The following is a 15,745-nucleotide window of genomic DNA, read 5'->3' as shown; positions in this document are numbered from 1 at the left end:
CAGCGCGGACGTGATTCCCCGGCACCGCTGTCCCACACGCCAGCGCTGATATGACCGGGTAGCCCTGCTCACCCAGGCGCCAGCGCTGATGTGACAGCGGGGCCCCGCTAACACACACGCCAGAGCACGTGACCCGGTAGCCCTGCTCACCCAGGCGCCAGCGCTGATGTGACAGCGGGGCCCCGCTAACACACACGCCAGCGCGGACGTGACCGCGCTACCCCCGCTTACCACAAGCAAGCGCGAACTTGACCGGGCAGCCCCGCTCACCCAGGCTCCAGCGCGGATGTGACAGCGGGGTCCCGCTAACCCACACGTCAGCGCTGACGTGACCGCGCAACGCCACTTACCACCCACACGCCAGTGCAGATGTGACTGGGCAGCCCAGTTCACCCACAGGAAGCGCGGATCTGACAGAGCAGCCCCCCTCACCCATACGCCAGCTCGGACGTGACCGTGAGGCCCCGCTCTTGCGGACCCGAGCGCGGACTTGAGCGCGCCGCCAGACCCGCGCACGACGACGCCAGCGCTGATGTGTCCGCGCAGCCTTGCTAACGGAAATGCCACCGCGGACGTGATTCCCCAGACCCGCTCACACACACGCCAGCGCGGACGTGACAGCGGTCCCAGCCCACCCACATTCCAGCACAAACGTGACCGCACCGCCCCGCTCACTCTGGCGGCAGCGCTGATGTGACAGCGGGGCCCCGCTCACCCACACGCCAGCGCAGACGTGACCGCACAGCACCGCTCACCCAGGCGCCAGCGCGGACGTGATTCCCCGGTACCGCTGTCCCACACGCCAGCGCTGACATGACCGGGTAGCCCTGCTCACCCAGGCGCCAGCGCGGATGTGACAGCGGGGCCCCGCTAACACACACGCCACCACGGATGTGACCGGGTAACCCTGCTCACCCAGGCGCCAGCGCTGATGTGACAGCGGGGCCCCGCTAACACAGACGCCAGCGCGGACGTGACCGCGCTACCCCCGCTTACCACAAGCAAGCGCGAACTTGACCGGGCAGCCCCGCTGACCCAGGCGCCAGCGCGGATGTGACAGCGGGGCCCCGCTCACCCACACGCCAGCGCGGACATGGCAGCACAGCACCGCTCACCCAGGGGCCAGCGCGGACGTGATTCCCCGGTACCGCTGCCCCACACGACAGCGCTGACATAACCGGGTATCCCTGCTCACCCAGGCGCCAGCGCGGATGTGACACCGGGGCCCCGCTAACACACGCCAGCGCGGATGTGACCGGGTAGTCCTGCTCACCCAGGCGCCAGCGCGGATGTGACAGCGGGGCCCCGCTTACACACACGCCAGCGCTCGTGACCCGGTAGCCCTCCTCACCCAGGCGCCAGCGCGGATGTGACAGCGGGGCCCCGTTCACCCAAAAGCCAGCGCAGACGTGACCGCACAGCACCGCTCACCCAGGCGCCAGCGCGGACGTGATTCCCCGGCACCGCTGCCCCACACGCCAGCGCTGACATAACCGGGTATCCCTGCTCACCCAGGCGCCAGCGCAGATGTGACAGCGGGGCCCCGCTAACCCACACGCCAGCCCGGACGTGACCGCGCAACCCCGCTTACCATACGCAAGCGTGAACTTGACCGGGGAGCCCCACTCACCCAGGCGCCAGCGCGGATGTGACAGCGGGGTCCCGCTAACCCACACGTCAGCGCTGACGTTACCTCGCAACCCCACTTACCCACACGCCAGTGGCAGATGTGACTGGGCAGCCTGGTTCACCCACCAGCAAGCGCGGATCTGACAGAGCGGTCCCGCTCACCCACACGCCAACTCGGACGTGACCGTGAGGCCCCGCTCATGCGTACGCGAGCGCGGACTTGAGCGCGCGGCCAGACCCGCTCACGACGACGCCAGCGCGGATGTGGCCGCGCGGCCTTGCTAACCGTAATGCCACCGCGGACGTGATTCCCCAGACCCGCTCACACACACGCCAGCGCGGACGTGACAGCGGGTCCCCGCTCACCCAAAGGTCAGCACAAACGTGACCGCACCGCCCCGCTCACTCTGGCGGCAGCGCTGATATGACAGCGGGGCCCCGCTCACCCGCACACCAGCGCAGACATGACCGCACAGCACCGCTCACCCAGGCCCCAGCGCGGACGTGATTCCCCGGCACCGCTGCCCCACATGCCAGCGCTGACATGACCGGGTAGCCCTGCTCACCTAGGCGCTAGCTCGGTTGTGACAGCGGGGCCCCGCTAACCCACACGCCAGCGCGGACGTGACCGCGCAACCCCACTTACCACCCACACGCCAATGCAGATGTGACTGGACAGCCCGGTTCACCCACAGGAAGCGCGGATCTGACAGAGCAGCCTCCACAAAAATCCCAGGGCTCCAGAGCAGCTGTACATTCCCTTTGCTGATGCCCCATCTCCTGCCAGCACCCACCAGCAGCTTCTGAAATCCTCTACTGCACCTGCCAGACTGCACACCTGTCTTCAGCAAAACCTCTGCTGGCCCCAGCCTCCTCTGCTCTGCCCTTCACCCTTCACCTTGCTCTGCCTAAAACCTGAGGAGAAGACCACTTCTCCGGCAGCCCTCTCACGGGGTGGCCGTTTTTGCCTCAAACCCTTTAAACCATTGGATAGCAGGTGGGGTGTCTGTCCTCTGCTCGGTACTGCCATTTCCAGACCTTTCTTCTTCCTCACCTCCCACCTCTGGGCTTTGTATCTTAGGTCACTGCCCTGCTCCCACGCATGCCCCCACCATGTGTCAGTCACTGCTGAGCCCCCTGCCCCACGTTACTCCCCTCGTCCCTCAAAGGTGTTTGCTCTTGGCTCACAGCCACTTTCTCCAACAGTAGTCATCGAAATTCTTGGTGATTTTGATATGCACGTGGATGATCTTGCCACTATTCTGTCTTTCCAGGTTCTTCCAATCTTATCCTCCACACTACCTCAGCCACACTCCCGTGACAGCACTCTGTACAGCATCCCCTCTGTAACATCAGCTTCAAGCACTTCCTTCATCTCTCTATCCACCTTCCAAGGTCACATCCCCCACCCCACCCCATCTGACGACCACCTCAGACATAGCACATCCAAAATCAAACACCTGATCTTTCCTGAAAACCTGCTCCAACTGCTATCTCATGATCTCAGTTAAGGGCAACCCCATCCAATCTGTCAGGAAATCCTGTTAGACTTACCTTAAAAATATTTCCAGAGTCAAACCACACCTCATCAACTCAGCACACCGCCCTGACCATTATCGCCCACCTGGACCGCTGCAGTGTCCTCCTAACTGGTCACTGCTCCTGCCCTGGGCCACTCTCCCCACTCCAGTCTCTTCTTCACTAAGTGCCCCAAGTGGACCATTTAAAACATAAGTCAGGTTATGTCCCTCTCTCCTCAAAAGCCCCTCATTGGCTTCCTATCACATTAAGAGTGAAAGCCAAAGTCTTTACAGTAATTCATAAGACACTAGATGGGAGGGTCCCCATACCTTGCCATCCTCCCCTCCTGATATACCCACCTTGTCCCTTCTGCTCCAGTCCTTCTGGCCTCCTTGCTATTCCTTCAACATGTTGGACCACTTCTGCCTCAGGCCCTGTCCTTCTCTCACCTGTCCTGTCTTGGAGATTTTCACTACCTCGCTCCAATACCAAACCTTCTCATTAAGGGCTTCCCAGACCACCCAACTTAAAATCGCAGCCTGTCTACACTCTCTCCCCTTGCCCTGAAATTTCCTGTCTCACTTTCTTGTTTTATTTTTCTTCATGACACTTACTGTCATCTTCATGTTATACATTTTTTACTCTTTTTTCAGAGTCTGCCTCCACCTGGTGGAATGCCAACTCCACAAGAGATTTTGGTGTTTTCGTCCCTTCTTTGTCCTCCACATATAGAATGACTGGCACATAGTAGGTGCTCAATAAATATTTTTGAATTAATGAGTGAAGAAGTAAGAACAAATAGATTTAGGCAGATTAAGCAACTTCTCAGTCTCCATAGAACTAGTAAGTGGCAGAACCAGGACTCAAGCTCATGTTTACTTAAGGCCATGTTTACTTAAGGCTCTTCGATACAGACTTTCTGCTTCATGTAACCATGTATGCTTGGGACAGCCCACAAACAGGCACAATCAGAAATATTCAGTCCTCAGATGATTGGTTTGTGGTGCTCTTATTTGAAAATTAAAAAATAAAAAGGAATCTGCTGAAACTGTTTAAGCCAGGGTAAGCTTTGTAAAAGACCAGGTAGTAAACATTTCCTGCTTTTTAGGCTATTTGGTCTCTGTGTCAACTACTCCACTCTACCACAGTGGCACAAAAAACAGCCTTAGACTTGGACAATATGGAAACAAACAGGCATGGCCAGGCTCCAATAAAACTGTATTTACCAAAAAAACAAAAAAACAGGTGACAGGATTTGGCCCATAGGTCATAATGTGCTAATCTGTGGTTTAAATCTGTAAAAATGCAATTAGGTTGAATGTGTGCTTGCGTTCCAAATCTTAGGCAATTAGAGGAAGCAGTGAAATAAAATGAAAAAAGTGTTAACTTTGATTGGAGCCAGTTCTGGGTTCAAATCCCAGCCTTGCCATATGCTAGCCGTGACATGGGCAAGTTACCCAACCCCTTTGAAATTCAGGTTGCATGTCTATCAAAAGGATAAGTGACCCTTATCTGGCAGGCTGTTGTGAGACAAAAATGGGACGATGTGTGTACAGCAGCCACTAAATCGTACACAGTAGTTCTTCAATGGTGATTGTTATTAATCAGGTGGCTCCTATGAGACCCCACTAGACTGTACACCCCCTAAGGTCTGGGAATCTCTCTTTTTCATTCTGAGGTCCCCTTAGCACCTTGTTCTGGCCTGGAGATGCCAGTACTGAGCATTTTGTGGAGGACAGATGAAAGGACACATCACTTTACACAATGCCTGATAAACTTCTGAACCCAAGAAGTAACACCAACTTAAAGAGTTCTAGAGGAATTTAAATCCTAAGGACGTGGTGTCCAGGGAATTACAGAGTTTTATCTTCATTCTCTCTAGTCCTCAGGTGTTTCATGGTAGATAGTGCACAGAGTGTCATGCATTTCCATTCGTCTATCCCACTCCCACTCCGTCACCCCCACCCCACGGAACCCCGCTGCACACACGAGAGGCTGGAGAAAAACAACATGGCATTTTCCCGGTCCCCTTAGATCACAGGCTCCCCCATTACTGGCTTCCACTATGCAGATCCTCGGTGAGGTGGCTTTTCTGGCAACAGAACACAGGGCAAACGTGTTGCTGGCCTGGATGTGGCTGAGGCCGGGTGGTCCTGCGCTTGAGGCAGAGGTTTCCTGGTTTCCCAGCAGAGCCTGCAGCACCCTTGGTGAGCTAATTTGGCAGAGTCATTCTGGGAGTCCCTTCTGGAAGCTCAGTGGAGAGGCTCCTCTTCTAGCCTACCCAAAAAAACGCCTTCCACCTGTTTACGTTAAAACCAACCAGAGTGATTGCTGCCAGCTGGAACTGAGAAGTCTCCTTAATTAGGAGCCCATTCAGATCACCAGGTTTCTTTCATTGTGTAGAATGCACTCAAGATATGACCCAGGACTGATTCCTATGAAACAGCAGGAAGTAGTGACAGGTTCGTCCTTTCCCACAAGTGGGGTGTAGAAGCAAGTGATGAGACACGTGTGTTCTGACTGTCCCTCTCTGGGGCAGAGGGAGATGGAGTAGTAGACAGAGTGTGGCCCACACAAAGCAGGGGAGCCCTCATGCCCTGCTCCCCATTGGGAGCTCACCATGGGGCTGAGCCTGGCAGGGTACCTCCACCCCAGCATGGGGTGATCATGGAGCTGGCTCCCCTAGGGCCCTGAGGTTTTCAGAAACTTCCACATTCCTGTAGAAGACAGTGAGATGTAATGAACAAACTGGAGAACAATAGGCAGGACACTATAATTTTTGTAGATAAAAATGGACTCTCTATACTGTATGTGTGTATAAACCTCTAGTTGTTCAAAAGAAAGGTCTGATGTACCATGTCAGATTGAGAGCAGTGGTCACTTCCCTCTGGAAACGAAAGGGAGTTGGAGCTGGGGAACCTTCACTTTTTTGGTTATAATGTTCAGCATCTTGTGAGTTTTAAAAAGTAAACATGGAAATCTTCTGTAATAAAATATTTTCCTTTTTGCCTCTTCACAGCTGATAGCCAAATGGAAACAGGCAGGTGTGGGCAGCTAATGTCAGGAGTTGTCAAGTGTGAGCTGCTCCAGGAACTTTCTTTTCAAACTTGCCTGTTACACAGACACTTTAATATTCTAAAATTTCCCCTCTGTTACTTCTGAGAAAACAGACATTGGAGATATTAGAATTAAAAAGTGAGCTGCCATGAGCCCAAGGTTCTCAAACATCAGAATCACCTGGAGGGCTTGTTAAACCACAGATTGCAGGGCCACAGCTCTAGAGTTCCTGTTTCAATACATGGGGGGTTAAGGCCAAGAATTTGCATTTCAAGAAAGTTCCCAGGGGTGCTACTGCTGCTGACGGTGGCCCACACGTTGAGAGCCTCTGCTGTGGACCCTCGCTCCTCAGCCTGTTGTCCCGAACCAGCAGCATTAGCATCACCAAGTAACTTGTTAGAAACACAAAATTATGGGCTTTCCCCGAAACCTACAGGCACAGAAGCTGCATGCTAAGAAGAGCCGGTGTACACATGCACGTGGCAGCTGGAGCACCTTACTCCAGACGAACAAAACTTTTATCACCAGCACTTGGAGATGTTTCCCCTGAGCACAAAGCCATCCCTGAGCTCCCCTCCATAGCCTGGCTGCTGAGGCAGGGGAGTGCCTTTTCAGTAGCCTTGGGGACAGGGGATAAGAGAAAGGAGCAATCCTGTCCATGATAGGAGAGACCACGGCCACAGCCTACAAATGACAGGTTGCAGGAAACTCTCAGCTTAGGCATATTTCTGAATCCCGTGTCAGGCTCTCTTATCAATGATGCTGCCAATTTACACCCTCCTGACCACACAGATCAGCAGAGGGCCAGACCCCATTCTGGACAGAGCCCCCCACAGCACCAGGCTGGAGACACCACCCCATGGGTCTTTCACCTCTGTCAGGTGCTCCCAGAAATGTGCAGTCTGCAAAACTATGTGTGGCTCAAACAGAATACAACCCATCCAAACAGAAGGCCCTCTGGGCAGTTCAGAGATGAAACAAGCATGAATTCCCCACTTAATTTCATCCCACAGCCCACAGGATGAGATCAGTTATGCAGGCCACATGCCAAACCCAGTTGCATTGCCTATGGTGGTCAAGCTGACCACCCCATTGTTTTGAAATATTTATGGATGTCTAATTACAGACATGATTAAATCATTGGCCATTGGGGATTGAACTCAACCTCCAGTCCCTCTGCCTCTCCCAGTGGTTGGGGGTTAGAGGTGAAATTTCCAACCCACTAAGGAAGCCTTGGTCTTTCTAGTGACCAGACTCTATCCTGAAGCTATGTAAGGGCTCAGAAAGAGTTACCTCAGAATAAAAGACGCTCTACTACCTTTATCACTCAGAAAATTACAAGGGCTTTAGGAACTCCATGCCAGGAACCTGGAACAAAGACCAAATAGCTTTCTGTGATACAACCAGTGGTTGTCCTGTGTGTGTGTGTGTGTGTGTGTGTGTGTGTGTGTGTGTGTGTGTGCACGCAGATAGGAAAACTGAAGTCTAGAGCAGTTAATTAATTTGTGCAAGGTCATCCAGCAAGTAACCTGTGTAGGCTGATGTGAGCCTGTATGCTTAACCATGAGTCTTTACCACCTCCCAATCTTATGGCCTAATGCTGCTCCTACTTTGAGAAAAAAATGCACAATGATGGGAGAAATATTTAAGTGCTTCTGAAAATTTTGGAGGGGCCACATTGCCTTTCATACACATACTCCATGCATAACAATTACTACATATACCTAAGGTATGGCATTTGGGGGGTATGGGAAGGAAGTCCAGATGGCTTATAAATTGTTTTGATAAATTGGGAGGCAGTCACTCCCATCACTGGGAGGGAAAGCAAAATGATGCCTCAGCTCCAGAGTAGCTCATCATGGCTGCCAGCTATAGAGACACTTCGCTTGGTCATGACCCAAGTCATATGCTGACTGCTTTGACGGATGCGGAGGCCATGGGTCCTCAGCCCAGACTGCAGCACAAGGAGACTCTGCTTCTCAGTCTTCCTGTCTGTGAGGCTCATTCCTCAGTGCCAGAATAACAGATTGCCTTGTGTCATGCTGGGAAACACACACTCACACAAGCACACACACACAGAGGCGGTGCCTGAAAGGAGCTCAGCCTTGGTTGGTAAGCACGAGGTAATACAAATTAAAGAACTCTTCTTCTATTCATTTCTAATGGGAAAAAGCAGTTGTTGTTTTTTCATGAAGATATTATATCTATTGTTCTCCTATTATAGTTGTCCCATTTTTAAAAGCAGTTGGTTTTTATCATTAAATCAAAGGATGACCTAACATATGTTGGAGAGTTGGCAACTTCACCACAGATAGAATCATCTTTTTGTAAATGCTGGCCCTCAAAACTTGGTCAGACATAATTCACTTGGAAAGGGAGGAGAATTCATGCCCTTTATGCGTAAATTGCAGAAAACACCCAAACTCATAAGCGTGCAGAAGGGAAGTGGAAGGGCAAACAGGAGTGTTATGGAAAAGAAAAGCCAGGTTGGTGTTTAAAACTGGCCTCAAAGCAAATAATATATAGCACAATAATCACAAATTGACTCAAATATCTTGGCACAAAATAGAGCTAAGGATATTGGAATTATGAGCTATCCATATCTACTCAATTAAACATATGCACACTCTATGATCCAGCAATTCCACTCCTAGGTCTATACCCAAACGAAATGTACATATATAGGTGAAAGGACATGTTTAAGAATATTCAAAAATGTATATTCATAATCGCCAAAATGAACCCAAATGTTCATCAGTAATAGAGTAGAGAAATCGAGAGTTTTGCCAAAAGAGAATACTATACAGCAACGAAAAGTAACAAATAGTGCTACTAGTACCAACATTGATAGCTCTAACAGACATAATGTTGAGCAAACAAAACCAGATTTTAAAAAAAGCATGTACCTTGCAAAGCCATTGAACACATGTAAAACTAACCTGTGGTTATAGAACTCAAGAAAGCAGTTACCTCTGACAACAAGGTGATCCAGATGTGGTACCAGGTGCTGCTAGCTGTGATCTGGGTTGTGACTTTACCTTGTAAAAATTCAAGCTGTTCACTTAAAACTTGGGCACTTTTGTGGATGCATGTTATACTTCAGTAACAATACTTACAAAATCATAGTAAGAACTAGATTTATTTTAACTCAACTCAGAGCTCCCTTGAAGAGGGACTGACTGGTGCCAGTTGAGAGCTAGGTAAGAGCTGGCAGGATTGGTGGGTCTGAGAGTCCCAGCCTCCTCTGTGGGAGTGTGAAGGAGGGCTGAAGGTGCTGGCAGATAACAGCAGTCACTAGCTGGCAGCAACGACACAGGACCCCAGTGAATATACTGCAAACAGCAGGCCCTCATTTCTAGCAAAACCAGTTTCAGTGCCCTTGGCTGTAGACAGCTTCTTTGTTACCCATATCCTTGCTATCCTGTTCGCCTCCTCTGACAGAGCTCCTCCAGGCCCTTTAAGTCAGCCAGCTCACAGCAGAGCAGAGTAGATAATAAGGCCTGTTGTAATGAGAATACTGCCAAAATGTCAAGAGAAGTGACAGTAAGTTTAAAGGGACCCAGAAGAACCCAGCTGAAAGAGGTCTTCCTTAGAGCTCCTTCCATTTTCTCTCTCCTCTTCAACTCCAATTTTTTTCATCTAATCCCTCATTGTCAACACATTTAGGATTTTCTCAGGGATAAAAATGAGATTCAAGTTCCCTAGGCTTAAGGCCACCTAATGGATATTCGGGACAGGCTGCCAGTATACAAGGAAGGATATAAGTGAAAACACAGAGCTTATTCAGGATTCTGTAATCAGGCAGACTATTAATACAAATCATTGCATTTCCATAACAGCTGGGGAAATTTAGCATTCCATTTATCCAGACTTTGCTCCCAAATTTAAAAACAGGCCACAGCTTGCCCTGTAAGGGTCTTAAAATACATATGATTCTAACCAGTGTAATGTTTGAGTGTAACGTCTATTCTCTATCAAAATAGGTAAAATGTGATTTATTCAATATAACAAAGTGGAGCACTGTTGTCTGCAAATATTGCTCTCAATAATCAAAGGAACATAAAGAGAAAATTATAGGAAACTAAAAAGGTGAAAAGTCAAATACTGTCTTCTCTGGGCTGATAAAAGGCACTGTGAAAGCACACACCAATCTGCTTTTCAGTCACGAGAACCTGTTTTTACAGTTATGCATGCCTAAGTTATAGAACTATGCAAATAAAATCATGAACCATTTGGCAAGTAGAATCTTGGGAGATTATTTTGACCTCATTGCACCCACACTCAATGCCCCATTAAATTTTAACCCAGCTCAATAGGGTATGGCACAAAACTCTTCACAGATCAAAGTTCTAATAACTTCCAAGTAACCCCCTGGCAATCCCACCCACCTCCAGACACAATACCATGACTACCACATAACAAAGGAAGAACCATTATTAGGGTGTCTTGTCCCTCACTTATTATCCAGAGAAATCTGAGGCCCCAAATAGGCAGCATGTTCAACTTTCTTAGCTCCACAGATAACCTCAAATATAGTAAATTCTAGCTCTGGCCAGATGGCTCAGTTTGTTGGAGTGTTTTCCTGTACACCAAAAGGTTTCCGGTTCAATCCCTGATCGGGCTCATACAAGAGGCAACCAATCAATGTTTCTCTCTCACACTGATGTTTCTCTCTCTCTCTTTCCCTTCCTCTCTCTCTAAAGTCAATACAAATCCTCAAGTGAGAATTAAAAAAAAAAAAAAACAATACTAAATTCTAGATTTTGTATGGAAGTTAAAGGAAAACATATTTTCTTCTTCTATCCAGCTAGAGCAATGCATATATGAAGGGCTATAACTGGGCTCTGCGCCAGACTGAACAGGTTTGTGTAATGGAGATAGTCTAATGCAACAGGAAACAGGGCGGAAAAAGAAAACAGAAAAAAGGAAAGAAACAGAAACGCCACTAAGCAGTTGTCTGAGAAAACCAATCCTATTTTAATAATCATCAGATTATTAAATCTCAGTAGCACATAGATTACAAACTCTGCTTTGTGAATCTTCATTTCTTCACCAGCGAGTGTGCACTGACCATCAGCTGGGAGCTGCAAACTGTGCTAGGGTTAAGGAAAGCAGTGACTACTGATAAGATATAATCCCTGGCCTTGGGATGCTCAGGTTAGAGGGAAGACTTGCGTGTGAACACATGCTCAAAAATAGGTCTTCATGAGTGAGTGTGCAAGTAGTACAAATGGAAATGAACATTATGCTAGAACACACATTTCTAAGGGCCTCTAATGAGTGCGGTAAACTAATGGCCACCCAAAGAAAGTAGGTCCTAATTCCTAGAACCTGTAAGTGTTTCCTTATAAGGAAAAAGCATGTTTGCAGATGGGATTAAGTTAAGGCTCTTGATATAGGGAAATTATCCTGGTGGGCCCTAAATCTGATCACAAGGAGCCTAGAAAGGCAGAGGAAGATTTGATACAGACACACAGAAGAGAAGGCAATATGAAGACAGAGGCAGTGAGTAGAGATACGTGGCCACAAGCCAAGGAATGCCAGAAGCCATCAGAGCGAAAAAAGTAAAGGAACAGATTTTTCCCCAGAACCTCCAAGGGACTGCAGCCCTGCCAACACCTTGATTCAGACTCTGGCCTCCAAAACTAGGACAGAATAAATTCCTGTTGTTATAAGCCACCAAGCATGTGGCAATTTATCCAACAGGTGCAGAAAACTAATATACCAAAAATTAGAAAAGAGTTCCAAAAAATTAAATGCATGAGCTGAGTTGTGGAAGTGTGCAGAGAGAGAGTGAGAAGTCAATGGTTGATTATGTTTGTGTGTAAAATGCAACAGGGTGAGAGATGAGACTAGCAATGGACTAGATTATGGAGAGTCCAGTATGTTTTTGTTAAGATTTTATTTTGTTTGACATTTAACCATAATGAATGAGTAGGAGCCCTTACAGGATATTAAGCCATTTACATTTTAAATTTACATTTTAGAAAGGTTTCTCCACCCACACTATGGAGACTTTCTCTCACCACCTTGAATTCACTCTATCAGGAAATCCTATGAGTTCTATAATACAATACATTTATATTCTTCCTTCTCTCCCTATAGCTACTGCTACCATTTAAGACACTGTATTCTTATCTGAATTTTGAAGTAGGTTCCCATATTGTCCTCTGCTTTTCTTCTTCCCTGTCTACATCCTCAGTCTCTCTATATCCGTATCTCTCTCCCTCCCTCTCCCCTTCTCTCTGTCTTTCCTCTCCCCTTCATAATATATATAACATTATACAATAAGTTATGTAATTTTTGACCAAGTCATCACATTCTATACATCTTTAGTTAAGAAATAGAGTGGTGGACTTCCACTCAAGATGGTGGCACAGGTAAACACAGCTCACCTCCTCATATAATCACAGCAAAATACAACTAACATATAGAACAACCATCACTCAGAACCATCAGAAATTGAGTTGAGTGGAAGTCTGACAACTACAGAATTAAAGAAACCACATCCATCCAGACTGGTAGGACAGGTGGAGACACGGAATGGGAAGGTCCCCCATCCACATGTGGTAGATAAAAATTTGGGAGGGATATGTTGGGAATGGTGAGTCCCAGCCCCACATCAGGCCCCTCAGCCCAGAGATCACAGCCAGGAAGATAAGTCCCCATAACTTCTGGCTGAAAAACCAGGAGGGATTGAGTCAGTGGAAGAAAATTCTGGAGACCGAAGCAGTTCCCCTTAAAGAACCCACACACAAACTTACTCAGACTCACTCCCTCTGAGCTCCAGCACCAGGATAGCAGCTTGTAAGTCACCAGTGGCATATGGGGAGGAACTGAAGTGTTTGGCATCAAGGCAGGAGCTGCAGGATAGCTTTCTCCCAGACAGAAAGGCAGGCAGAGACCATTGTTCCTCTTCTGAGCTTTGCCCACACAGAGCCACAAAGCTCACAGGCAGATGCCATATCTGAGACTCCATTAACCTGGCTAACATTGTTTGCCCCACCCTGGAGATCCCCTAAGATTCTGACCCACACAACTATAGGCTCACCCAAATCTGTTAACTGTGATTTTCCATATGAATGGCTAGTCTTGGCTCATGCTTCATAACTTCCTAAATCCTATCAAATAAGCAACAGCTGGCCTCAGTCATCCCCAGTCCTTGTATCCCTTGCTAAGTGGCCCCAGGCCCAGCACTAGCAGCAGCCAGCTTAGATTCACAGCTTGACTTCACCTGGGAATCTTCATGCCCAGCACAAGTAGCAGCCATCTCAGATTGCTTTATAGCTCACGCAGGGTGGCCCTAGGCAGAACACAAGTGGGGGCTGATCTTGGCTTGCACCACTCAGGATATGCCAGAGCCCATGCACCCAGTAGACAGCTACAGACCATGTCAGAGCAGCACCACCCTGTCCCTGCACAGCTGATCCTTCAATGAAGGTGGAAGTGGGTGGTCAGTGGTCACAGCCAGTCCTTGCAGGTGACTGGCCTGGGTAAATCATCCCATTGACCTGCCAATAGTAATCAAGGTTCAACTACAAGATAAGGGTGTACTCAGCCCACACTAAAGATGCACCTCAATGATCCAGCTTGGGGGATAGGGGAGGCTGTGCCACTGGAGCCTATAGGACAACTAGTACCTTAGGCCACAATACCAAGACTGGGAGTCATAGCAGCTCTACCTAATACAAACACAGGGAGGCTGCCAAAATGAGGAGACAAAAAACATGGCCCAAATTAAAGAACAGATCAAAACTCCAAAAAAGGAGCTGAACAAAATGGAGGTAAGCAATCTATCAGATGCAGAGTTCAAAACACTGGTTATAAGGATGCTCAAGGAACTCAGAGGGGACCTCAACATCATAAAAAAGATCCCTTCAAAAACAAAGGATACACTAATTGAAATAAAGAACAATTTACAGAGAAACAGTACAGTGGATGAAGCTGAGAATCAAATCGATGATTTGAAACATAAAGAAGCAAAAAACAACCAATCAGAACAATAAGAAGAAAAAAGAATCCAAAAAAACGTGAATAATGTAAGCAGCTTCTGAAACAACTTCAAGTGTTCCAACATTTGCATCTTAGGGGTGCCATAAGGAGAAGAGAAAGAGCAAGAAATTGGAAATCTATTTGAAAAAATAGGGAAAGAAGACTTCCTTAATTTGGTGACCAAAATAACCATGCAAGTCCAGGAAGCACAGATAGTCCCAAACAATATTGATTCAAGACACATCATAATTAAAATGCCAAAGGTTAAAGATAAAGAGTTAATCTTAAAAACAGCAAGAGAAAATAAGTTAGAAGGAATTGGTGAAAAATATTCAAAGTCATGAAAAACAGGGACCCACAGCCAAGATTGCTCTACCCAGCAAAGCTATCATTTGGAAAGGAAGGGCAGATAAAGAGCTTCCCAGACAAGAAAGAACTAAAGGAGTTTATCATCACCAAACCATTATTATGTGAAATGTTAAAGAGAATTATTTAAGAAAACGAAGATCAAAACTATGATCAATAAAATGGCAATCAATACATATCTATCAACAGTTGAATCTAAAAAACAAACTAAATGAACAAGAAGAACAGAGACAGAGTCATGGATATGGAAAGCATTTTGATGGTTGCCAGATGAGAGTGGGGTGTGGAGGAATGGCTGAAGAGGTGAAGGGATTAAGAAGTACAAACAGGTAGTTATAGGATAGCCATGGGGATGTAAAGTACAGTATAGGAAATGGAGTAGCCAAAGAATTTATATACATGACCCGTGGACATGAACAATGGCAGGGGGATTGCCTGAGGGAATGGGGGTTGTTGAGTGGAGGTGGACAAAGGGGGAAAAAGTGGGACAACTGTAATAGCATAATCAATAAAATATAATTTAAAATAAATAAATAATAAGTAAATAAATATTTTTAAAAGAATGTTCCATCCACATTGTGAAATATTATTCAATCATAAAACATTCAATAGTATACACAAATTAGTAATCAAATAGAATTTAGAGTACATATTTTAAATGCTGATACCTAATTTGGTATAAATGCAGGGATATATTAATATTCTAAATACATATGCTTCTTTCAAGGACAAGTTGGCAATAAGTATAAAATGTATGTCACAGCAATTATATGCTAGGATTTATTCTAAGAATAAAAGTAGAGATGTTCAAATGAGTTATTTCTATGAAAGCTAAAAATGTTGATTAAATATTTCCTTGTACAAAGAAATTTTATGAGCAAAATAAATTTACAATGACTTCTTGTTCTTTAAATGTATTCTGATATATTCTGGTACATTCATGCAATGGATTACAAGGCAGCCTTTACAATGTGCTGCAGAAGATTACTAAGTAGTATGGAAAATATTCATAATGCATCAAGTAAAACAAAACAAGTCTCACAGTAGAATGCACAGCATTTATATGTATACAATGATGAGAGGACTGGAAGTGTATACATCAAAATGTTAATGGTTATTTCTGGGTGGTGGGACTACACATCCTTTTTGCTTTCTTGTTTATGATTTTCTTTTTTTCCCC

Source organism: Furipterus horrens, unplaced genomic scaffold (genome assembly GCF_987537825.1).
Source record: "Furipterus horrens unplaced genomic scaffold, mFurHor1.1.pri manual_scaffold_5, whole genome shotgun sequence".
In the NCBI taxonomy this organism is placed as follows: Eukaryota; Metazoa; Chordata; class Mammalia; order Chiroptera; family Furipteridae; genus Furipterus; species Furipterus horrens.
This window is presented reverse-complemented; position numbering follows the sequence as displayed.